Source organism: Sinohyriopsis cumingii, chromosome 12, assembly GCF_028554795.1.
Source record: "Sinohyriopsis cumingii isolate HCF-2022 chromosome 12, ASM2855479v2, whole genome shotgun sequence".
In the NCBI taxonomy this organism is placed as follows: Eukaryota; Metazoa; Mollusca; class Bivalvia; order Unionida; family Unionidae; genus Sinohyriopsis; species Sinohyriopsis cumingii.
This window is the reverse complement of record NC_142972.1, coordinates 4,810,590-4,836,000: the sequence shown is the minus strand read 5'-3', so window position 1 is coordinate 4,836,000 and position 25,411 is coordinate 4,810,590. Positions and strand designations below refer to the sequence as shown.

At 36.4% G+C, this 25,411-nt stretch overlaps 1 protein-coding gene across 2 annotated transcripts in view; it reads left to right on the top strand.

Moving 5' to 3' along the window:
• The window catches only part of LOC149785932 (somatostatin receptor type 2-like), a 342,548-nt gene that overhangs the window by 113,808 nt on the left and 203,329 nt on the right, over positions 1–25,411 (top strand). The window lies entirely within an intron of this gene.

Below are 25,411 nucleotides of genomic sequence, written 5' to 3'. Positions count from 1 at the left end.
GCATACTTGAACTAAATTGTCCAATTGCGAGCACAGTCATGTACAGCATGCCATAAATTACCAAAAGATATTGAATGGTGCGTTTTTCTCCCCCTCTGCCCAATAATTGTAACGTATATTTGTATGTTTGATATTTTAATTTGTATGCTTTATTTTTCGGTTTAGCTGGACGGGTTTATCTTTAATGCAATTTGTATTATATTTTCGATCATCTTGCTTTAGTTAGCACGATATGACCATTCTTATGCTGCCGTAAAGCGCCACTACCAATCAACACACATGTCATTCATGCATTGTCTGTAGTGCATACAATCTATTTGTTGTGGAGTGCGTGCCGTATTGATGCACGATAGGATCCTTATACATGAGGAAAAGAGAGACCGATCATTGTCACTCCAATGCGAGTCACTACTTTAGCCCCAACTTCAGCTAGAGGGATGGTCAGACTGGCCTGTCTGATCTATCGGTAAGTCGCGCATAGCATTAGGGACTATATTTATTATCTCCATACTATCTCAGCTTCTTACAGTCTAAGAATGACTATTGTTAATATTGAAAATACTTTGTTCACCAAGCCTAATAAAATTCATTGTCTTTCATGTGAGTGGCAAGGGTCAAATGAGTGAAGTTTCTACTTTGCCTGAGTAATTCACCCTGTGTAGTAGTCCTGCCTTGAGTAAACAAACGAATAAGCGTAAATCGCGCTCCCTTAATTGAGCTTCGAGGCGGGTGGATGACATAGGTGACGATATTTTTAGCAGGATACTATAGGAACGACAAGCAGAACATGAATCATTTCTGTGATACGTGGTCTCCAAAGGAGCCGGAATAATTCAAACAGCAACTCGGATAAGTAAACTCGTCTGGGTCAAGGAAAATGGCCATGATTAATAATCATTTAATCCAAAGATAACAACCCAAATCATATCAGGTTGTCACCTTTTGTGTTTGTCAAAAGCACTTCCATGCTTAGCTGGGGAGAACCAGTGTGTACCAGATGTCACCGAGAGGGTCATGATGGATTGATCTTGTTCAGAAGAAATCCATTCTGCGAATTGCCACGCAGAACATTTCTTATACTCTAGGGGCTCTCCTATGTGAAAATTCGAAAGAAATGTCCCACAAGTGAAACAAGAAAGTGGCATCAGCTTTTCGGAGGCCATGCAATCTTTGAAAGTCACAACTCCACTTAACGCGGTTGGCACGTCCTTCGCCAGCGCAGATAAAGTGGCGAAGAAATCGTCCTCAAAAACTATATGTACCCACACAGATATTAATTGGCCACAGAGCCAAAGTAAAATCCGTGCTAGCTGCTTCTCAAACAGATAGTAAATAGATACGTCATAAAACAGGATCACAATGTAGCAGTCATCAAAGCTAATGCCACAAATGGAAAGCCAACAAAATCCACTTCACGTAAAGATCAGTAATCCACTGACCCCAGTGGAACGAATGTGTCACAGAAAAGCCAATGTGTCACAGAAGAATCCCGACACTCCTACTGAAAAATTGTCAGAGATCCGGCCCTCATAAAGAACAGAAACCACTTGTCCCAGTGGATGTATAGTCATAGTGTTACACAAGAATTACAACACTCCTACTGGGCACCTGTTAAAGCCGTCAAACTTCAGCCCACGTAGTGAGCAGCAATGCGTGCCTCAGAGGACAAAAATGTTATGTTAAACAGATGAATCACTATTCTTCTTGTGAGAAACTGGGTAAAGCCGTCAACCTCAAGAGCCAGTGTTAACATATGCATTAAACTGAAGAAAGGGAGGCACAATGCCTTGTTTGACATTAGTGAAGGACAAAAACTTGCCAGGGCTTTGTTTTCCACTGTAGAGTTGCATCCACCGTATGAGACAAATCGGAGTGACAATGGGTTAACGTGAAAATCGAGTCGAGAGATCAGTGGATATTGTGAAAATCGCTTCGGAAATGAGGGGGTATTGTGAAATTCGCGTTAGAGATATGAGGAGGTACTGTGATAATCGCGTCGAAGGGATGAGGGAATATTGTGACAATCGCGCCGGAAATGAGGGAGTATTATGACAATAGCGTAGGAGACATGAGCGGTTATTGTGACGTTCACGTCGGAGAGATGAGTAGGTATTGTGACAATATCGTCGAAGAGAAGAGGGAGTATTGTGACAATCGCGTTGGAGAAAAAGGGGGATATTGTGACAGTCGTGCCGAAGAAAAGAGCGAGTAATGTGATATTTGTGTCGGAGAGATGAGGGGCTAATATGGCAATCGTGTAGGAGGGATGAGTGGGTAATGTGACAACGGTTTCGGAGAGATGAGGGGATATTGTGACAATCGTGTTGGAGAGATGATCAGGTATAGTGACAATGTCGTCGGAGAGAAGAGAGAGTATTGTGACAATCGTGACGGAGAGCTGAGCGAGTATTGTACCATTCTTGTTCAAGAGACGAGTGGGTGTTGTGACAAACGCGTCGGAGAGAAGACAGGGTATTGTGACATTCGTGTCGGAGAGATGAAGGGGTATTGTAGCATACATACATACATACATACATACATACATACACACAGACATGCATGCATACATGCATACATATAAGCATGCATGCATTCATACGTACGTACGTACGTACATACACACGTTCATACATGCATACATACATACATACTTGCATACATACATACATACATACATACAGTCATCGATGGAGTGTTGGGTTGACTTTTGCATAGAAAACATAAAAAATTTCTTGAAAATCTGTAGGAAAGAAGAAATGTCTTTCCTTTGCATTGCTCCAAGCGGTACATTCTTTTTTGTCTTGATTTGTTAGTCATTTTCAGGGTATAACCTTTGCTAGAAATATATAACGCCGAGTAGTCGCCAATAGGATGTGGTTAGTATCGATTTGAATAATATCAGGCTAACATATAAACAATCTTTAGTACATACAGAAAAAGAAAATACATTATATTTTCACTTAAAAAAATAGTTTGGTGCAAATTCGAGATAAAGCTGCTGATACGGTGGTATGAGCGGCATCGTAGAGTATTTGAGCATATTGTAACAGAGTTTTAAATAAATATATGAGTAATTTTGCACTTAATTAATGACTGTTTAAATTTTTGCCATACATACAAGCAACTGTATACGAACGTTTATTATATATATATATATATATATATATATATATATATATATATATATATATATATATATATATATATATGACTAGGAATAAAGAAAGTCAGTCACTGAGTGATACATACAGACAGACAGACATACATACATACATACATACATACATACATACATACATACATATACTAAACATACGAAAGTTGTGCAACTAGATATACGGGAAATCCGATTACAGCATTGATCAATAATTGATACATTGCTGCCAAATCCGTGCTCGAGTTTATTTAGTTTTAGACTTGCACATTAATATAGAAAAAATCTTGTCATTTCTTTTTAATTACGGCCTCTGGTTCATTAGATGTTCAACACTGTCGTCAGCTAATGCAAGACGAATATACCCTTCTGAGTAGTACATTCGATTCTGTTGACTGACGTATCACCATAACTCAGATATGGAAAGGAAAATGATAGATTTTATCAGTAATATAGGTCTTATCATGTTATGCAGTCGCAAACAGTTTTCTAAATTATTTTATTTGTGCATTACGTTGCTAAGCTAGTATATGGAATCTGAGGAACCCCGCCTGGAAGATTGATCTAAGGCGTTCGCCATTACAGATCACTGATATCTCACCTCTGTCATGGTTTGGCTAACGTGAGTGAGTGAAAAGGCTTCGCAAAAGTCTTCCGAGGTTTTCTTGTTCTTCTGGGGCCTTCCCGGGTCTTCCTCCTCCATATATACTGGCAACAGTGTACATCATATCATGTGCTGAAAAATGACATTAAATAAACAAAAAACACACAAACACAAGTGGACTTAGAGCAAGGTTAGCTTGTAGAATGAACATCTGCCAAATATATTAAAATTAATTATGCTCGAAAACGAGGGATATTAGTTATGTGTCTTTATATGTTTCTGTTATTTTTACCATATAAACAATAATTTGCATTTGTCACGTTTTGCCTGGAAGCAAACAAGACAAAGATAGTCCTAGTCTAGAATGACTTGGAATATTTAAAAAACTGAGTGTGCAGAATTATTCCACTAAGAAAACCTAAAGTCATTGCATACGTATACATTCCTATTTATGTGTTGGATCCGGTCTTATTGAAAGGTAAAAGTTGACCGATGGTGTATATAGGCTAATCTACACATCAGTTTAAGGAAAACACATGCTACTAATCTGAAACGAATAGAACAGATGAATATAATGGTCAGTATAAACCCTTTCTACTCAGCAATAGTTCATATAGACTCCGTTAATTGGTCATTTCCATGATTATTTAAGCGTTTCTAATTTTAGGTCTTTGTACTTAATAGTGTCAACGCGCATGATGTTGAAAATAAGTGGGCACTTAAAGGTTGCTACTATACTGTTAACACATGCGGCTCGAGTCTTCTTTTTTAGAGCACTCGATTCATTTATCAAATGTGTTATGTACCTTACTGTGAGCTTTTGTGAGATCTTCCGATCGTTCCGTAGCATTGTGGGCCACATACATGCAATGATTGCTGATGGAACGTGCACGTTGTCTTTAAAAAGTGGACGGGACGAACTATCATCTTTTTACACCACCGCAAATTGTGATCAAAAGATTCTCATCCACCTGTTTCGTCTTAAAATCAGTTTTATTTAAAAAAGTTTAAGGAATAATTTGTTATCAGTAACTGAGCGATAAAATGAAAAACAAAATTCATTTTTATGGTATCACTATTTCCCACTGATGATTTTTGAAACGTTTTTATTTTGTACAGTCAAAACCTTTCACGCATTGGTTAGGAAAAATGAAGTTCCAATAATCTAAATTAAATAAACACAATAAAAGAAGCCTGTATAGATGGCACACGGATCTGTTGAATCCATAGTTCTAAGAAATATTCTAACTTGGAACTTTTTCAAGCAAGGAACACTTGGTAGTGTTTATATCGCTCTCTAATGTGTCGCTTTCGTACATCGAACTGACTGGATTACGATTTTCTTCAAACCACAATGGTACGTGATAATATGCGTTTGTGACTCATCATATAAGCACTTTATCCCCCTGTGCAGACTTCAAGGCACAGAAAATCCCAGATAATATCATTGTGAGCTAGTAGATACGAAACAGGCTGGATGATGAATGGTTACAGGGATCCATGCTGATTGATACACTAGCTTTTTCAAAGTGCATTAGATAGGCAAAGTAATTTAGAGTCGAATTGGGTGCCTTCCGAAAACCTATTTTGTTACAAAACTGATTGTACGAACATAAGGGTCAGAAAGTATAATAGAATATGGCGCAATAACAATGGTAGGGAAAAGGTTACAAAATGGACGTGAAAGCATATATTGAATTATGCTACATAAAGGTATTTATTCATCGTTTCGTTGGCTTTGCGCAAAATATTAAACCACATTTTCTTCCTTCCTTGATCTCTTTCTCTTCTTCTTTTTTCTGTCCGCCAGTATGTCCGCCAGTATGTCTGTCTTTTCCCCAACAATCAAGTCACATGAGAGAAAACATGTAAAATGGAATCAATGGTATGTCATATGTGCAAGGATTGTCATTAAGTACAGATTTAAAATGTTTTTGATTCCTCTGGATTTTTTTCCATATAATTGTTTTATTTAAAACTGACAAAAACAAACAAGACACCGAAGTTCGAGAAAGAATACAGTCAAACCAAAAATGAATTAAAAAGTATTTTCCTTACATAAAAAAAGATAAATTGAAAAGCATAAAGGTAGAAAATTATAGATTAATCTTAGTATCATATGCTGTGACTCAACTAGGACGCTAGAATGCATTATAGGCACCATTGGTGGAGCATAATATATCGTGCTTTCATCGACATATTGTAATGCATCTGTTCATAACTTAACTTAACATATATATATATATATATATATATATATATATATATATATATATATATATATATATATAAAGTATCGCCAAGGTCATCTTCTTTGCATTTTAATTTCTATATTTATCTCAATTCCACGTGTGTGGGATGCCATGTTCTCACCCAATTCAAATAGAAATCTACCTGATTTACTAACCTTACTTTTCTTTTCTCAGCCTGTTTGTCTCAGTAAGGTCGTGTCAGTCATGATACACACGCTTGGAACAATCTTTTTTTTTAATTTTTTTTTTTTTTTTTTTTTTTTGCTGGTGTTGTTGTGGTGTTTAACGCCATTTTGCAGCACAATATACACGGCGGCCAATATAATGGTGGAGGAAAAACCCGGGAAAACCCCGGAAAGAACCAGCGACCAACGAGAAACTACTGGGAAGCTTTCTCACATATCCACATAGGGAACTGCTATAGAAAGAAAAACCCGTGTTGTCACTTGATATGTCTGACGGAGCTTTCATAAAATCAAACAACAACAACACCAGATATATAACAACAGAGAACTTCGTCATAAAGCAAAATAAGGTCATACCAACATTGATAACTCACCATACAAAACATTTTGAGACAGACAGACACATACACGCACACGAAATGGGTCGATTTAATAGTACGCTATAGTTCGTTCCACATAGCATCACGCAGTTTTTCCTATCTGTATTTCAGTATATTTTCAGGTCAGTGGCATTGAGCATGTATATCTAAAGCGAATTGTGTATTTTTAGCTACTTTTAATGACGCTGACCTGAAAATTTACTTAGTTACAGATAGGAAGAATTTGCAACGCTGTGTGGAAGTAAAACTATCGAAAGTAACAAAAAGAAGCACACATGAAAACGAAACAAAAAAAAAGCAACAACAAAGCAAACAAACAAAAACAAACAAAAAACATGCATAAAATGCAAAAAATAGACAACAAAAATATTGACAGACACACATGATCTATATTTATATATATATCTGAATAAAAATGTCCAAAATTTCAAGAGCTACCGGAAAGCTGGTCAGAACCAGAAATGTGTTATATCAGAACTACACTCTTTAAACTTTGTCAAACACCCCTAATCCACCCCAGTTAAGTCAAACATGTCACGCGGATCCATATGAAAACTCATGCATTTACCAGTCAGAGCAGTTCAGTCATCAGTCCAAACGCTATTCCACTAGAATGTTTCCCTGTAGCGTATCATTGCATAAGTAATAACAACACTTGCCATATTTCTAGTACAGGAAATATAAATTTCCAAATAAAGCATGAATTAAAAATCTCCACAGGCATTAAACACATCGTTGGATCTTTGTAATTGATGGTGCCATTTACTACCATGGAACCTTCCCAAATTAGATCTGAGGAAAGTTCAAATTAATCGTTATAAATATATGAATTATTTATTGTTATTTTCATATGACATACCTCAATTAAATGTGATAATACAGCAATAATAAGAAAGGATTTTATTTTCTTATTTTTTCAAAGCGTAGAACATTTGTACTTAGAGTCGCTGATCAGCCCATTGCATCAGCCCACTGCCCTTATTAATATATTTGTATTGATGCGCGTTTATAAATATTAGCATGTGCCTCGAAACGCTCATGATGCATTACTTTAAACTTGGATAATTCTTCAGATTTCCATCAAACAGTACAAGACCTAATGACTTGTAGAAAAGGAGACAATAATAGTACTTATTAGTACCGCATGTATTGAAGCTATTAAGTTTATTGCAAAAATGCAGGATTATGTTTATTTGAGTGGAAAATGTTCGGTGAGAAAAAGAAAAAAAAAAAACCCATGTATGTTGGTGTCTGTACCAAGACAAGGAAATCACAGTAACGTTGTTACATTATTTGCCTCCCCACTCAGCACTACATCGTGGGAGACCAATAATGTAACCTTTTACTGGGATTTCCTTGTCACGGTGAAAACCCCCAAACAGATTATAGTAGTCTGTTTGCATATCTATGTATTAATTACTACTTGCTTGTATTTAAATCTCTTGCACAATAGTCCTTTTAGAGTAACTTTGAGTGGAAAGCTAAGTCACATAGATATCATACGGCGATATAATATATCTTGTAAGCAAAATACATTTTGGCTATTTTGTTTGTTTTTTTGTCTGCTGTAGGGTACGGTATTTGCTGGACTTCTTACTGTGTCTCAATTACGTGTTTGTTATAGTTAAACAAAACAACATAATCATAAAATATAGCTTTTAAGGTCAAATTACAGAGCTGTGGCATGCTCGTTACTGCTGCAGGCGATTAGTAGAATCACAATAGCAATTTGAGGCCTTATGGCCGATTACGGTGCCTGATCTCTAAATCCTTTCTCATACCCCCATGAAATTTATTCCCTCGGAATGTATGCATACGAGGGTACCACTGGCGCTTCCAAGGGCAGGTCCTTTTGGGCGCCCCATTTATGTGGACTATCAGGCAAATATTTTCTCGATTTTTGATGCCTGGAAGAACTACCTGTTATGGTTCGCTAGCTGCACGGTTCTGTATCTGAGCTCAAACTCATCGAACATTTTCACGTTTGAACCAATATGGTCGAAAAGGCAAGGGTGCTAATCATTTTATCCTTAAAAACCATCGACTATAGATTTCTAATTGTATTGAGACCGTTTTGTGTCGCAACAGAAAGTTCCAAATTCAAAAGTATTTGTGAATGAAACCTTAATGAAATCGTTTTACTAGCGTCAACAGCCACACCGGTTGATACCTACTTATCCCCGACAGCAAACCCGACTGGTACGCCCGTGATGGTTGCAGTGGTCACATTACTAGCAAGAACAAGATCATCAGTGATCGTGGCGTTGATTCCGCAAACAGCATCTACATTCACACACGTGTTTGTATTTGGCAACTAAATGTTTTGTTGTTGCGTTTAACATAAAGCTGTGATTTCCATCCATTCGATTTTTATTTCTCGTGTCGATACCTTCAAGAGTCTATAATAGTTCTTATATTAATAATGTGATCGCAAAGTATAATAATGAGATTACATTAGGGTGGTCTCAACTGTAAATTTATAATTGTCCCGTAACAAAATTATATTTCAGTCTGTGAAGGTTTGTTGACAAGAAGACAAAAATCACATCCAATGTTAGCATCATGTCGTTCAATGAGAAAACATCATCAACGCGTTCAGAATCAACCAAGTATTTGTAATAATAAATCATGAATACAAGCGCCAAAGATAGAAGTTTACCCTGCTGGATATATGTTGATTTCTTGACAACGCGTTCCTTCTCTTGCGTCGAACCAGACCAATATCGTGTATGTGAAAGAATTTCGAACATTTTAATCTTTAGCGTTACGAGTTACTGATGGTTTACCACGCTGGTCATCATTTGCCATTTTTGTCATTGCTCCCCACCAGCCACTAAATAATGCTAAGATGAAGAATTACTATCCCGGGTCGAGCATCTTTAAGATATAAGGTTCGGCCTTGGCAAGGCCATCCGTGACACCAATGAAAGCAAGCTGACATTTGCTGCGTTGTTTTGTTTCCTTCTCCTTCGCTGGCTAATATACCACAGTATACGACCCTTGAATTTACTATACGTTTCTTCAAGCTATGGCAGTAGTGAAGTGGGATAATAACATCTCGGCCGCGTTTCATGCGCAAATTATTTCGTTTCCCATATCAGCATTGTCAACATAATCGGTGATATTTTCGGTCAGATTTTTCGCAACGGTGCTTAGCAACTTAAAAAAACAATTCCTCCATTTCTACGTTAGACATTTGCAGTTTTCTAGTTTGATAATGGCTAAATTGCTTAACCATTCCTAAGTGTTATAATGCAACGTAATTCATTTGGAACAAGGTAGTGAAGTATTGGTGGAATTCTGCACACCATGTCGATATCTTGATGCCTGTAAATGTACAACCATAGCTGGAAGATGTTCATTCGACTTGATTGCCTAGTAAGTGAAGCAAAACCTATTTGATGGGTTCCTGACGACTTTTTAACCGCATGTGACATCAGACGCTCCTAATTGGTAAAATATTGCCCGACGCTCTTAATGTTCAATCCGATTTTTGGTAGTTAATTGCCATGCAATCTGTCCCCGAAGAGCGCTTGGCGTATTGTTCGCGGTGAGTAACAGAAACAACAGCGTTGAATCGCTTCTAGACTGCATAAATGACTCCAAAGATCTTACATGGTCAATTAACGGCATCCACAAAATTAATGTTGAAAACTCAACTTTGCCAATTACACATTCTTTGCACCATCACTGGTGGTACGTTGTGGATTAACCTAATTGTGTTTGGCTCCAAGAACATCCATCCAAAAACTAAATACTATGACCGAGGAATTGCACACGAAAACATTCATGAGTTTCTGTGAAATTGCAGTAGACGCTGTAGAACTGCAAGGTTGAAATAATCATTGGTGGCATGGATTACTTCCTTCTTCATCTCTGTCAGTGTTAACATTGATGTGTTATATAGATAAATTACGTGCACTTTGTGATCTGCATAATCAGATGAATCCTTTTATAACATCATAGACGGGCCAGCAGATTTTGCGTACTCGTCTATGTATCTGGCAAATTCGAGAATAACTGTAGGAATATCAACATGCTTGAGAACTGATTTAATTTCTTTCTATCGATAAAATATTGTTCTTTTTTATGCTAAGCAGTGAATTACTTGAGTTTCTAATTCAAATAATATTGATATTTCATTGTAGTGAAAAAATAACAATATTTTTTCACTACGGGAACTACTTTGTTGGGTCAGAACATACTTACCTCCCTTTGATTTTCTGTCAGTGAACTACTTCTTCCTTATTTGTAGTTGTTGTCTTAGTAATAATCCCTGTCTGTTATCCTTGAAACTTGTAGTTTGTTATTCAAGAAATATCAGTTAATTTTTATCAATCTGATGTGGAACTAATTTTGTGCGCAGGTACACATAGCACAGCAGAACATGTACGGTAAACAGCCTACATTACCGTAAGAAATCTGCTAATTCTCTGTGTCACAAACTTTAGGTAGCCAACGTATGTGAGCATAAAATGAAAAGAATATTTGCTTGAAACGAGTGAATAACGGATACATTTCATCTCGTGGATGAAAAACTATAGTATTTTCACTCCTGGCTTCGCCATTCGTGAAAATACTGAGTTTTTCATCCACTCGATGAAATATATCCGTTATTCACTCGTTTCAAGCAAAATATCCTCTATTTATTTAATAACTACACGGTGCTAAAAGTATAAATGTCCACCATTTGTCACATAACAGTGTTTTCTCGATTTGACAACACGCACAGTTATAACACGTACAAGTACGGTCGAAATTCCTTTTAAATGTTCAGTTGATTTCTAATGTATAGTTGTATTTTTAAAGTCTCGCTTCAAACAAGTTCTATTACGAGCCCGTGCTATCTTTAAGGCAGGACGAAGATAAGTCGACCGACAATTTTTAGCACGGAATATATATATGCTCCACATACATGCATTTGACCTATGCCCTGAAACATTTTGTTTACCCACGTTTGCGTCCAAGACCACCGAGACTTGTTCCAAGTTTTGTTGGTTCCTAGGGGAGATACCCCAGTAGGGATGACTGTTCTTCTTCCTGGGAAGGAACATACGTTTTGAGGCTTCTTGATATAACAAGACCCATAGATTCTTTGGCAACTTGATATTTTCTTCACCTATGTTTTAATGGAGCTCAACTATCTCCATGAACTCATTTCATAAAACATCTTTACTTGGTCTTCTTTTACTTACATCCACTCCTTGTATACCCAAGGGAACCATTCATCGCTAATGTAACCTGATCTCATATGACTGTATAGCTCAGGGGTAGTAGGGAGGTAGACGGCAGATAACAGTATGCTGTCTGACCCGAAATGTTCATCGATGCATTTACGATCTCGTAATGGATTGACATTCTATGAGAGCCGATACATGTGAGGAATTGCAGATCATTCGCGCCGATAGGAACTACATCGAAGTTATGTTTTGTTTTGCTCAACGCGTGCAAGTACTCGCAAGTAGTAATACTACCAGGGAAAGTCTGTCGCTTGGTATTAAACAAGGACAAACTTCTTTTTGTGCAACGATGCAGATCCATGCGATGTTTTTGTTTGATAGCTAAGATTGACTATGCGTCTATTCGTCAATCTTTCGCAAACGTTCCACGTAAATGTTCTAGAGATCTTTTGCGACTACAATTCGACGAATTCATCTAGGTTTCTCAAACGTGTTACCAGAATCAACAACAATCGAGTACATTTTTGGGCAGTCCCAGGTATCCTTCGATGGACTTACCTGTGCACTCGTCTACAACTTTCTCGCTAAGGTTGCTGAACAGCGATTGATCCTTTGAATACTTGCTGGTGCCAAATTTCGTTGTCATGGACGTTTTGCACATTTTCGAGTATACCTCATATGTGTCAATGTGTGTCAGCAAGGCGTCAGTATCCGGGTACAACACTTAGTAATGAGTGAGTGTCCATTTACAACATCGTAATGCTAACGTCATACCGTGGTTTAATCTTATAGTAGTAGAACTTGAGCAGCTTCGATAAGTCTATTACTGCAGCGCCAACTTCAATTTGACTTTCATGTTCTATAACGATCACAACATTACATATGTTGCTTCAAACACCAGGCAAGCGAAATTATACATTGTCGATGAAGGCAATTTTCAGTTCTGAGAGTAGCCCAATTGCTGACAATTTTGTGCGAATCCCGGATGCATATTTCAGGAAAACTTTACACTTCTTCAGCGTGGTTTGTATACGCTTGGAACGATTGTCCAGTCGTCTTCAAGATCACGGGAGCGCTTGTATAATTTGAATTATAGAGATCAGATTATTCATGGACCATACACAACAGCCTCTTCTGCAATAGCATGTTCGATACGTCAATAGTTTTCTTCATGAACAACTATGAATACACTATCAGGCTGCGCAACCCATTGTTGAATCTTAACATGTTACTGTTCAGTTATGGTCACAAAACTGTCTCAGTCTTTGAATGTAAGGCCCAATAACACATGTATGTCAGCATTTCCTGCACATCTAGGCATTCGTATTGCACGTTCTCTGGCTTAATGTTTAAGCTCATTCACAGCTGTTGTTAGTCTTAAAACCAGGATCGCATCATCTGGGAAAGGTTGCCTAAAAACCTTGCTTGGTTCCTTCACTAGACATAAAAAGGTAAGTATACCTCTTTTTCTTCATACAGCTTCTCAGACCACGCTCTTGTTAAGTTGATCTACATTCGGCTTAATTACAATATGGAAAAATCATTGTCTAACTGATTATTTCGTTAACAGATTTTTTTAAAATATCCTTACTTTACCAGGGCCAGAAACCGCAATCGCCTCAGTCGCGACATTATTTCATTGACTTTTGTGTCTTTCTCAATGGATTCGCCATTTTTGTTCTCACGACGACACTTTTCATATTTGTATTGAAGAGTCTCTGTTGGCGCGCGATAACATTCTTAAACAAGTTCACATGGCTGGCAAAGCTGATTACGAGACTTTTCTCCGATACCACATGTAAGGCATTGTCAACCAATAGGGCCAGCACGTAACACAAGCAAGTGGAATTTTTTTATACTCTTAATGGCATGATCTGCCGCAGGGTTTCCGTAGATCAAGGCATACGCCTTAGCACTGATTGCGACCCAGTGTCATTTAACTTTTCATATAAGATTCACCTTTCAGAAGGTAGGTATGCGTACGATATGTCCGTTACATGATCGGCAAAATATCACCAAGACTCAATGTTTCTTGGTATGCGAAAGATGTCGCTTTTCAATAATGTGTTTGACGTTGTGATCTTTAGATGTGGAATATTTAGTCTAAATATTCTGCCATGTACAATGTTGTCTTGTATAAAATTTAAGTTAGTATATTAAATGTTACATTCGAAAGTAAGTGATTTCAAAATAGATATTGTTGATTTATCTGCCCATTCATTGCCTTCACCAAATTTTTTTTCAGTATCTGGTATATAATTGGGGTGTCAGATTAATGTGACCCTCGCTCCCCGAAAAAAAGATAATGCAGTTTTTTTTTTAAGTAGTTATGGTACCACGGTGTGTTGTAACGCTTTATTCCAACTTCGTCTCCATCCTAAGAACTGTCTGTATAGAGGGAAGTTATGGCTTCAATTATAGGCTCTGATATCACTGGATTTACTCGAGAATAGATGTTTTTTGAAGACGTTTTCAATCGGCAAAGGTCAAGTTTTATGGCATTGATTTACCTAAGGCGGTGAGGTTCTAACATAGAATTTTGAAGCATTTTCAAGCGTTGAATATTACTGTTTCTAATTCAGGACGAATTCGTGTACCAAATGAAAAACTTTAGTCCGGTTTCTGGGTGTACACCATTTGGCATTTGGTCATAAATGCTAGATCATGTGACTACCCATAAAGAGAACAGAAAATAATAAGTCGATCGACGTATGAAAAATATCATTCATAATTCAAGGCCGATTGTTAAAGTTATGCCAACAACTATTTAGGTCATACTAAACCACTCATTCGTTTGCATGGAGGTCACGAAAACATCATGTGAACGTAGGAGTTTGCCCTGTATATATATCATGCATGCCCTAACTATTGACTGCCACAATAATCAGAGAAGGCTAGAAGTGGATGTTAAGTATGTTAAAGTATACTTATTTGAAGGTTTGAGAATCTGTCTAGTGATTCCGATCTTGTTGGTTTCGATAGAATGCGTATGCTTTATCTATATAACGGAATTAAAGAAGCACAGTCTCATTATACAGCTATATACCAGTTTTGTAAAAAGAGATACAAAAATAGACGGTAGCTGTCGGATTATGTGAAATTATTCTAACACTAGAACATTTAGAGAATTCTGTCGGATTATGTGAAATTATTCAAAAACGTCTGTGATATTGTACATTCGTGGAATTTACTTTGAAGTACAAACTTTTGCATTTAGAATTGTAATTCTTCAGTGGTACTAGCACGTAGGTATATAAGCATATTTCAACATACCATCGGAATGCCTTTGTAAAGCTTCCGGATTAATGTGCAATTGATAGTACATTTTTGGATTTGAATATTTTCAGGATTCAATTTATTTAAACATTTTTTAATCTTAATATTTCAGAGATTTTGATATTTCTGAAAATTTATGCTTTGAAGCATGAATTTCGTTGTTTGAAAGTTTAGTAGTTTCTGCCATTTTTATTTCTTAGATAAGTAATTAATAGTTAAACCAACAAGACTTCATCATGTCATCTAAAGTAGAAAATGTTATTGCCGACCTAGCAAGGAGAAATTAGATTCCATAGAAAAGGATGAGTTACTTGAGCTTACTAGGCATCGTGAATTTACTGAGGTAAGAGCGTCCCTGTTGATCAGGAATATTTTTATACTTTGCATAGTGAAACACTATGTTCTTGATGAAAGGGTTATAGGTTTAACAAACAAGTCTCAGTCTGGTTCGGTTAGTAAAGTCATTGAAAGGAGTCCGAAGAAAGCATATTTCGCTTCAGCAGAGTTTTTTTAATATAAAAAACAAAAAAAAAACAAACAAAGGCGGGTGAGAAATGAGAAAGAGAGGAGGAAAATCGGAACAAATGGAAATGCAAGAGAGTAAGGAGAAGAGAGATTGAGAAATTTAAATGCAGAAAGACCAAATGCAAATACAAATGCAATGCAAGAAAGAAAGGGGGCGAAATATAGATGTATGTAATAGATGCAAAGAGAAATGCAAGAGAGCTAAAGCAGCGAGCTTAGCTTAAAGGAATCGGAACTGATTCATAAAGGGCACGCTCATGAAAATGGAGGTTAATATTTTGGTCTTGCCAAACACGTCAAATAGGTACCCCCTTTTAGAGAAAAGGAGGTAGATAAATAATTACAAATATTTGAGAAATTTACAAGAATTTAAAATGGCCGTAAAAGTATTGGATTTCGTGACTGTATAGCGTGTTTACTGGTAAAGCTAGTGATGTCTTCACTTCACTCTCTTCTGAACAAAATTATGATTATGATGTGGTCAACGAATATTTCTTGAAGGCTTTTGAATGTTATCTGAGACCAATTGTCAAAGCTATAGAAATTCTGGGAAGGAGACCACACACTCTCATCTATAATGAACCACGGAAACTGAACGATTGTTCAATAGATGGTGAACAATCAAGAAGGCTGACAAAATATGATACTTATAAGAAATTAGTGTCGACTGAAGAATTCAAGAATATTATCAGTAGTGACATTATAACATTCCTTGATGAGATAGGGGTTTAAACGATAGAATCGACAGCTAGTACAGCAGATGAATATATTTTGATTCACAAGGTTCCATTTGTAAGCAAACCATTGTCTCAACAGGCCTTTGTTAAGAAACCATTTCAGGCTTGTCTGAAGACTTACAAAACTGAAACAAGTATAACTGTGAGATATCATATATATATATATATATATATATATATATATATATATATATATATATATATATATATATATATATATATATATATATATATATATATATATATATATAATAAGTTGGATTAGAAATCCTTAACTCATCCTATGTTGTAAGAGGAAAGGTCACATTATTTATGATTACCATAACGTACAATGCTCTTGTTTCTAAAAGGGGAAGGTCATGGTCAGGTGCTCAAAGAAATATAGTTGCTTTTGCTTGTATACCCAAGTCTGATCTTGTTATATAGAATTACAAACCATTCACGTCAAAAGTTTCAGTGTCGCTTGTTGTTGATTTAGATAAGGCTGCGCATATTAAGCTATTAACAAAAGGTATGAGTTTCGCAATCTTTGTTATTAAGTATTATATCCTTTCTGTGAAGTCTTTTTTTTTAGTGAAAATGTTGTAATACAAGGAGTAGAATGTGGATATATTAATGTCCCTCTCCATTACTTAATGTTTCATCAGACTTAGTTTCGGGACCAGTGACAATATGAGCTGTGATTTCATTGCCTGTTCATGGCATTCATTGGTTACAGGGTAACGACCAAGCTGGATATACAGTAGGGTTAGTCCTCTTGCAACTGACAAGCTTTATATTGATCGAAGAGTTGATCCTATTGAAGTAGTAATCATAGTCTTATAATTAGCATGAACAGTTACCAGAACTGTGACAAAGGAAGTTTTTGAGAATGACGTTGTTACACATGATGTTATTCCTTTTGGACGAAAAGTTATTTCTTCAGTCTTTTAATGGCGTCTATTTTGCTCCCAGATTAGATCAAGAAGCGTCAATCACAGTAATACTCTTCTGGCTATAAATGTTCCGAAATCTAATCAGTACGATCAAAAAATAGCATTAGTCACTTTACAGGAAGAAGATCCAGAGATCTACTGTTTGTTTCACAGGTTTATTATTGAAACTGATGTTGCATAAGAAGAACTGGTTATTTCTAGAAGATATGGGTCTATATGAGGCCACATGAAGTACTGGCTGGTGACGCGTTATCAATTAGCTATAAAAGTATTGTTCCAAGATCGGATCGAAGGAAAATTCTTAGTCTAACCCATCCAACGTTATTGGTTGGTTATTTAGGAGTAGAAAAAATTTATCACAGGATATTCATTTTTATTCGCCGAAAATTAATAGTTGTCAAATGCTAGGAAAGCCCTATCAGAAGATATTCAAAGTTCATATGTCATCAATTCTTGCGTTTGACTAACGATTTAGTGGAATAATGGTAAATTGCGTCATCCCTTTACCTCACACAAAGTAAGGTAACCAATACTTGTTGACGATTATGTGTGCGTTCACAAGTTTTGTAGAAGTTATTTCTTTTGAGGAACAGTACAAATGAGACTTCAGTTGAAGCTTTGGTAATGGTTTTCTTTTAACACTATTTGGTCTTCCCAAGTAAGTTCAATCTAATTAATGATCTAATTTCAGGTTGGTTTTATTCTAGCAGGTCTTGCATTAATTAGATATGCAACAGTTTATATCTTCTGCTTATCACCCTGAAAGTCAATGTATTTCGGAAAGGTTTCATCAGGCTTTAACGAGCATGATTAGGTCATATTGCTTTTAGACAGGAAAAGATTAGGATGGAGGTGTGCATTTGATGCTATTTGCGTCTGGGTTAGTGCAATAGTCTCTAGCTTTTAGTTGTTCAAAATTGGTGGTTTTTAGGACATACTGTCCCTGGATCATTGAAATTATTGAAAGAGGGATTTCTTTCAACTGAAGAGTCGAACATAGATCTTCTTGACTCTGTCTCTGAATTTAATTACATATTATCAAGGGTTTGCGAGGTGGCAAGAACTAATCTTTAGTTTGTCTTGTCATGAACGAAACTAAATATAAATCTTCTTGACTCTTTCTCTGAATTTAATTACATATTGTCATGGGCTTCGAGGTGGCAAGAACTAATCATTATTCTGTCTTGTCATGAACGAAACTGAGGTATGACAAACATACATATGATAGGAGCTTTCAGACAGGTTCGTGAGTTTTGGCTCTGTTGCCCATTCCACAAAATACCTTACAGGCTAAGACGTTTGGTTATTATATCATTTAAAAGAAAGTGAGTTCCTTGACTTACAGTATAAACGCTCCAGGGGTGGTGGAGGATAAAGCAGAAACAACGTCACCCCATTAACATGTAAAAGAAAATGTTGACGTATATATCGATATAAATTATTTGATTAATTTAGCAGTACCCGTTCCCCACAAACAACATGTAAACTAAGACGTGAAACCGGATACTAGTGAATTTAAAGTGATTAATATTTGCAATTCTTACATTGTGGCCAAACTGGGCCAAACATTTTCGCACATGCTGACATAAAGAATATGAACACTTATTTTCAGATATTGCAACGTGGAAAAAAAGATAGTCGACGAGGTTGGAATGTTAAATTTAGTTTCTACAAAGCAACATTCCTATAGGAAGAATCTTCCAAAACAAGACTATCCGAAGAAAGTAGTTCATTATTTGCTGGAGAACGACTTCATCGAACCATGTAAAAGTGACTGGATTTCAGGTTGTATTTTAGTGCCCAGACCAGATAAGACTTTGCGTTTGCTTATTGATTACACAAACGTTAAATAGTATCACTAAGATTCGTTTCCAATGTCTAGAATTGATGACTGCATTGAAAGGATTCTGGCAAATTCCACACACGTAGAGAGCAAAGGAAATTCCGGCCAGATGGACTTTACCAATACCAATACCAATGACAATACCAATGCCAATTGGGATGAAGTGTTCCCAGCTTTTCAACGTTTGACGAATATGATCCCACCATAAACATTTGCATTGGACGGATCACCTTTTATTAAATATGGTATAGTAAGACTCAAGGTAATATTTGTAGGATACATATCTCTGGTAACTGTCCAATTACAAAGTTTCAGCATGCGATGGATAAAGTGGAATGACTTACTCAGTGAATAATTCATTCAAAACTGTATCAGGACCCGGTGCTTCGTTGTTTGTTTTATTTTGTGCAGCTGGGTTCTTGAACTTGTAACTGGGAGCATCTAACACTGCTAATATCGATTTACACAAATTCTCACTAATGCCTTCTTCGTGTCTATTTGTAATTATGTTCTAATTAACCAGTCTTATTTTCTGATTAGGTTATTGCGAGTTTCTTGAAATAATAGTAAAATTCACAGCAATGAGTCAAATGATTCTAAAAACGTTAACAACTTTTAGGAAGATTCCAAATCTCACGTACATTTCATGTAGTAAATCAGGCAATGTTTTCCATTTTGTCTAGCTTTGAGTAGCTTACGCTGTTTATATTCATCTTCGTTACGCAATTCCTTCTTTATTTATCGGATTTGATGGAATAATAATTAATAAAAGCACTTTCATCTATTCTTCACTGCATTCGCCATTAAACAAAGGAGCATTATCTTTAATACAAACATTTTATTTCCCATCCTGTAAATGCACCGTTTTTATTCTTCGATCTGCAATTCCGATAATAAACAGCATAAGTGCTTCAGCTTCTTCATGAATTGATTTTTGGTCCATGAAACCGACAGCACTACCTTTAAAGTGGTCTTCTGATTCCCTGATGTCTCTTTGTATATCAGCAAGAAAGGCAGTTTTAAAATCGGGATTCAAATTATGTTATGACATTGTAAACTTCAGCTAATTCCGATAATTAATTTCTGTGCGTAATTACCAAGGACTATGATTTAAAATTTCTGTAAAACTATCGACACTGAAGTTTATAATGGAGAAAATGGTATTTTGAGAAGTCAAAACATTTTCACATGTACTTTCCCCATTTGTTGTGAAACATGTGTACTGACCCTTATTTTCATCGTCACCTAATCTTCCTTTTAAAACGCGTATACCAGGGCCCTTACATAGTTCTTGTGGGTGAAACCCGAAACTGATACTATTTTGATCATGGTTAGCGAGTGGAACTGGAAGCTTATCTCCTTAGTATTTACTTCATCATAAGTTATGATGGTAAAGTCATTTTCTATGTAATCCGCTTTTATACCCGCCCCACAAAAAAGATCACCCGCTACTATGATGGTACCTTATGCTAGTAATGATTGTCGTCCATCTGCACCTTATGCTGGTAATGATTGCCTTCCATCTATACCTTATGCTGGTAATGGTTGCCTTCCATCTGTACCTTAATGGTTGCCTTCCATCTGTACCTTAATGGTTGCCTTCCATCTGTACCTTATGCTGGTAATGATTGCCTTCCATCTATCCATCTATACCTTATGCTGGTGATGGTTGCCTTCCATCTGTACCTTATGCTGGTAATGGTTGCCTTCCATCTGTACCTTATGCTGGTAATGGTTGCCTTCCATCTGTACCTTATGCTGGTAATGATTGCCTTCCATGTGTACATTATGCTGGTAATGATTGACTTCCATCTGTACCTTATGCTGGTAATGATTGACTTCGATCTGTAGTTTACCAAACTAAATGGAAATTAAGAAGGTCATGTATTGGAGTTTGTTCAGGAGGAAAATAAACAAATGCAATATAGGCATCATGGTTGAGGCCATATTAACCCTTATCCCAATCTTAACTAAACTAAACTATGCAATAAAATGACTTTTTCAACTTGTATATATTTTACCAGACTTTCTTTTGCATGTAATACAAAACTATTAATGGCTTGTTTAGCTTTTTAGGAACGAAGTTTCTGGAGAAATGATAAACTTGATATCCATACAAATATGAGTTAGCATTTTGTTTATTCTATGTTTCTAACAAGCATACTAGGTGTAATCTCAAGGTTACGTTCCATTTAAATATCTTTATCAATTTGTTTTCTCTTCGCTTGCTCATTCTAAATGGATTTCCTGAATAACTCATCTCTGAATATTCTCTTTAATATGGCCATGCTTCTACTTATGTAGGTTGCGTACTCTGTTTAGCTTTGATTGTGTTCGGCTTCTTTATGTTGTTCCCTTTCACAAATTTGAACCGCTGCTAGTGTTTACTGTATTCTATTTATGCAAAACATATCCGTCACCAGAACTGCCTTCTTTCCCTCCGCCTTCGCCATTTTAAATATCGAATAGATTTTACGTACCATTGATACGTCTTTGGGAAACTACTCACTTAAAGCGAAGGGTGTATTCCGCAGGTGGTCAGCATTTGTTCTCACTTTTTCCCAATCCAAAAAGAATGTAAACTTTGCAACGATCGGTCGAATCTTTCTCGAATCTATTACGTTTGCAAGCTTCAGAATTGTTTTGCACAGTTACCTAACCTTTTCCTCGCAACCTCATGTCCTTCAGGGATATCAAAGGGATATTAAGAAAGAAACAGTTCTCCCGTATTGAGCAGTCACCTGACTTCGTAACTGACTATTGAATGTTTGGATCTGTTTCGTCCTGAACTAAGTTTCTCTAGTACCATTCAGTGCATCACAATCAACCTGACAACGTTTCATAATTGCGTGATCACTATTTTCAAGTGCAGAAACTGTAGCTTCGAATACGTCCACCTGTCTTTCACTGTAGTCTACTATCTTTAACATTTCCTTACTTCTTGACAGTTTTCGTAAGATTTGCTCAAATGCATAACTGTTCATATGCACACTTTTTTTTGGTGGTTGTAAATGTATACAATGTCCTGATGCGTTTGACCCAGCCACACAGATGGATGAGTGTAGGGTGAAGTTTAGATGATAATAAAGCTGCGGTATCCCAAGTGATAGACTGTTTACTGGCATTAAACATTTGTAAATACGGAGTACAGTGTGGGTGCTGACCACTATGTGAGTGCTTGTCAGATATAAATACAGTCTTTCAGCGTAGTTGATTTGGAGTACTGCCTGTGGAGCAAAAAATATTTCATGCACTTTTTCTTTACACCACCTTGTTTTTTTTCTTCTTTTAATTCTGGTCTTACGAGTTTATTTTAATGAACTAGGACTGATTAATTACTTGCACAGGTGAAATGTTCTGTGACTGTCATCCGTGAATGTATCCTTCATTTGGGACAGCAAAAGATTGTCATACGTATCAGATGGGTTAGGTTGATGCAAGCATGGACAAGTTCCTCCGTGACGCATGCCTGGTATGTGATTCTTAAAATCGCACTGTGTGATACAAATGTAAGGACAAAACCAGGTAATGGGTCGGATACGGCCCGTGGACCGTATTTTGTCCACCCCTGTATTAGAAGACAGTTTGCCTGCTCTTAGATGCTTTCCGAAGAGAAAGTTATAAATGCACCCAATGTCCAAGATCCTGCTTACGTATCGGTTCAAACATCTGGTGTAAAATGTACAGACTGATCAGTCTATAATCGGGTGATAATCAAGCTTAGATGGGACCATACAAGACTAAATGCTTCCCGGTCAGTACCCAGCTAAGTAGTTCATGACTAAACTCGGAGGTCGTGTTTGGTTGTGCGTTTCACTGTGAACTATTCATGACAGGAACTGATTGTATTGTGGAATCAATGGGAAGGAGTCATTTATTTCTTGAGATGCATTCTCATGTACAGAACAGAAACAAACCTTCATCTGGTATTGAAATATCTTTTCACAAGCAGACGGCATATGACAATAGCTTAATGTTTATAAAAGTTAGGTGGTAGTGTGCAGAGAGTAGTTATGAAATAGTTTAAGGTAGAGATAGATATCAGACAAAATGGTCTGTGCAATGCTTATGATGCAAAACACAATGTAAACAGTACATTACGAAACCAGTTTTGCAATGCATCACACATACTCACAGGTATACATGTATCAATGCACATGTACATACAAATATACGTAAACATACATATGTATGCGAAGATACAAGAATATACATACGTATACACGTATACATCCAGTCGGTAATGCAATTTATATGCAGCAGCTACATAAATTGTTTCATGATAATGTGAACAAATTTAGAAAGACTTATTCATATTGAACAACTCTGGAGGAAAAGAGTTTGCAAAACGTAATACAAATCGATTAGTGCATCAAAACGAAGGTAAGAATTTACATCTTTCTCTTCAGGAAAAAAAGGACAGACATGATAAGGAAATTCATCACCTATGCATTCCATACGTTTACAGGCTCTCATGGAAATGTATGATTGCTAGTTCTAAATTTAGCAAAATCAGATAAAGATTTCTTTCTAAAGAGAGTAAATACTTCTCTAAGTTCAAATCTCGCTTGAATAATTGCTTAAGTCATACCTTGCGATGCCGCTTATAATCTCGCATTTCATTCTTTTATGTGAGTGTGTGTGTTCTGGATTGTTTAACGTAGCATTAACAATTTTTCAGTCATATCGCTACGATGCCTGTAGTGTGGCAGTTTATAGTGAAGTCTAGCACTGGGGCATCATGCCGCAGACATGTAGCATCATGTCCCACCCAGTCACATTATCCTGTCACCAGGCCAACCAGTCCTAACACTAACCTATTAATGCTGAGCGCCGTGTGAGGCAGCTGTTAGTACCATTTTTGTAAGTCTTTGGAATGACTCGGCCAAGAATCTAACCTACGACCACCCTCATCCAAGGCGGACGCTCTAACCACTAGGCCACCGGAGCGGTTAAATTCTTGTATAAGCTTCTAATCTGTCATTACATTCCTGTATCAATAAATCAATTGAGATTCGCAACGCTGGCATTCAGTGCTTCAGGTTGCATGTTACAGCTTGTTAGAGCAGATCAGTTCAACATATAAAATCAGTGTGTCTTAATATGTTCAAGCTATTCATAAAATAGACAGGAACGTATATCCCGCAACATGATAGCGCATTACGTTTTGGAAAGTTTGGAGTAATTTGCATTTATTGTTGCGATCCACAATCTAAGCATGGGACATTTAATATAAATGTCAACTGGATTCATGCCATGCACTTTATACAGAAAAGTTAAACGGTGTGTTCTTCCTATGCTTTTTAATAGATCTTTGGAATTCAATGTAAAGATTTTCCATAAAATGTGTAATTCGAACTCTCAAACTTCACATAATCACATCACAATAGGTATAACTGTAAATAGGTAAAACTGTAAATAGGTAAAACTGTAAATAGGTAAAACTGTGTGATCGAACAAATACATCTGTAAATCGAATGGAATGTACAGACTGTTTATTCCTTTATAGGAAATATGCCTGTGTATTCAACGTTTTTAATAACCTTTAAAAATGGCCGATTTGTGGAAAAAATAATGCCTAATATAATAACAACAATATTTATATTTCTCACAAACAGAACTAGTATATCCACCACGTGTAGATTTAAACTGAGTATAAGTATGTGATCAATAATTTATTAGTTTTTATTTTGCAAAATTGATATTTGGATTGTAAATCTCAAATTTACTAACAGAAAGCATCAATGTGGTTTTGAAGAGTCTGCATCAATTCCGGATATTACAGTGTTATATGCTTAGAGTATAATTAACAATTTCAGGGATATTATGGTATCAGAACCTATTTTTCCTAGTGCCATTCATGTACAATCATTCTCTTGAAGAAAACTCTGCTGGTCGTTTCTAAACAGTGAAAGTAGTATCAGCTTCCTTAATCAAACCCAAACTTATGCCCTGCGAACATCACATACAATTTTTCATTTTGATATAAATTGATAATGTTTCTAAATTACTTACCGAATAAAGATCTTTTCTAAAGTCATTAAAGGAGCCAAATGGGATTATTTTCTTCTTTTATTTATGATATTTTATAGTAAATTTAAAGAAAATGAGATATTTTCTTGAATACTCAGCAGATAATCCAGCAGTGAGTTTCTGCTCGTATGTTTTGATGGTTGATAAAATATCTGATTCATGACTGCAGTATGGCGCTATTAACAACTTTCTAAAACACATCAGATTCGTAATCGTTTGGTAATGTTCGAGTTTGGCTATCTCTGCCATGCTTATAAACTGGTTTTATGATACATTCAAGCCATGACTCTGGATCAAACCTGTTTCA